The sequence below is a fragment of the Cebus imitator genome, unplaced genomic scaffold (genome assembly GCF_001604975.1).
Source record: "Cebus imitator isolate Cc_AM_T3 unplaced genomic scaffold, Cebus_imitator-1.0 Scaffold140, whole genome shotgun sequence".
NCBI lineage: Eukaryota > Metazoa > Chordata > Mammalia > Primates > Cebidae > Cebus > Cebus imitator.
Window position 1 is genome coordinate 941,527 of NW_016107455.1, and position 2,752 is coordinate 944,278.

The following is a 2,752-nucleotide window of genomic DNA, read 5'->3' on the forward strand; positions in this document are numbered from 1 at the left end:
TTATTTTTCTCCAAAGATATCACAAGTCAATTTTTTTCTTTAATTTCTGTTGACTAGAATCCAGAAGTCATTAGAAATTTTTGCTTTTGTTTTTTTTTGAGATGGAGTCTCACTCTGTTGCCCAGCTGGAGTACAGTGGCCCGATCTCCGCTCACTGCAACCTCCGCGTCCCAGGTTCAAACGATTCTCCTGCCTCAGACTCCTGAGTAGCTGGGATTCAGGCGTGTGCCACCATGCCCAGCTAATTTTTGTATTTTTAGTAGAAACGGGATTTCACCATGTTGGCCAGGATGGTCTCAGTCTCTTGACCTCAGGATCTGCCCGCCTCCGCCTCCCAAAGTGCTGGGATTACAGGCATGAGCCACTGCACCTGGCTGCATTTTTAAATTAAATTTATTTATTTATTTATTTATTTATTAAAAAAGACAGGGTATCACCGTGTTGGCCAGGCTGGTCTTAAACTCCTGACCTCAGTGATCCGCCTGCCTCAGCCTCCCAAAATGCTGAGATTACCGGCGTGAGCCACCATGCCCGGCCGTTTTTATTTATTATTATTTTTTAAATGCTTTTTTTTTGTCTTAATGAGGGTTCCCCAAAACCTGAACTCACCTCTACTTACTGTCATCTTGGAATTTGACTTAGAAGTATTGTAACTGCAGTAAGCACTTTAAAGGATTATATTTTGTAACAATGTAGAAAAATGTGGACACCAATGTGGACATCAAGTACGAAAAGCAACGCAACAAATATATATATATATACACACACACACACACACATATACACACACACATATACACACATATATATACACACACATATATACACACACATATATACACATATATATACACACACATACACATATATACACATATATACACATACATATACACACATGTACACACACATATATACACACATATACACACATACACACATATACACACATACACACATATACACACATACACATATATACACATACATACACACATATATACACACATATATACACACACATATATACACACACACATATATATACACACACATATATACACACACATATACACGCATATACTCACATATATACATATACATACACACATATACATACACACCTATATATACACACACACATACACAAACATATACACACACACATATATATACACACACACACATATACACACACACACACATACACACACACACACACATATAGTATGACTGCATATAAAATATAAATTCAGGCCTGGTGCATTGGCTCAAGGACCATGAGAGAATTTGAAAACTTAAAGCAATTTTTGTGAGAGGAAGTCTCACTCTTTTGCCCAGTCTGGAGTGAAGTAAGTGGCTCAATCTTGGCTCACTGCAACCGCCACCTCCTAGGTTCAAGCAGTTCTCTTGCCTCAGCCTTTCCAGTAGCTGGGACTATAGAGACTACAGGTGTGTGCCGCCATGCCCAGCTAATTTCTTTGTATTTTTTTAGTAAAGTCCAGGGTTTCACCATGTTGGCCAGGCTGGTCTCCAACTCCTGACCTCAGGGGATCTGCCTGCCTCAGCCTCCCAAAGTGCTGGGATTATAGGCATGAGCCACCGTGCCTGGTTGCAATAAGTTGTTTTATTCATTTGTTCACTCACAAATATATATATTATGCAACATTTATGTACCAGGTATTATATTTTAAAAATTTTTTTCATTTATCTTACTTACACAGCTTTAGAAATTGGTTAAGTATATTTGCAAGACAGTCTCAATTATCAAATGAAAACTTTCACAGACCATTAATTTTATACTTTGTGTACTATGACAACCTAAAAGAGACAGAAATATTTAACTCTGTGGGCTTCAGTTTTCTCACCTATAAAATATGGAGGATGAAGTAGGTAGTCTCTAAATTTCTTCCCAAACCACTCATTTATTTCACTATAGTAAAACCATACAACCACAGGAAATTTTGCTGAAAAAAATCTAGTTTTCAACTGTAACAATTGACTATAACTTTACAGAAATTATAATCAGAAACAGTATTATGTAGTTTTATATAAATGGAAATTGGCTCTCTGATGATAGTTCCAGTTTCAAAGTGAGGCAAATCACTGGTAACATTCACTGTTTTATTTTAGCAGGAAAAGAATTTTATTAATGTATATTTCTTTTAGATCTTAAGATTTTTGCCTGGAGACGCTAACTTCAAAAACTTACAAAGGAATGGTACAGAGGTGTGGATAAATTAGGTTGGTCTTTTAATAACTGGAATGTGACGACTTTTCTATGAAAGGTTTTTTTAAATGATATTTTGCTTTTATGAAAAAGTATAATGGGAAAAAGTTTGAGGGAGAAACTAGCAGAGTGGTGTGAGCATAAATTTTATAGCCGAACAGAACTGGGATAGAATGCCTTTAATCAAACTCCTTATCTTTATGATCTTGTTTGGGCAGATTACTTAACCTCTCAAAACCTTAGTTTACTCATTTGAAAACTGAGGTTAATAATATTAGTACCCAACACACAAGGTTTAGTGAGGTTTAAATAAAATAATGGAAATAAAATTGTCTAGTATAATGCTTATAACATCAGTAAGTGGTACTAAATTTTTTTTTTTTTTTTTTAGACAGAGTCTCACTCTGTCTCCTAGGCTGGAGTGCAGTGGTGCAATCTTGGCTCCCTGCAACCTCCACCTGGTTCAAGTGATTCTCCTGCCCCAGCTTTCCGAGTAGCTGAGTGCAGTGAGGTACAGGTGCC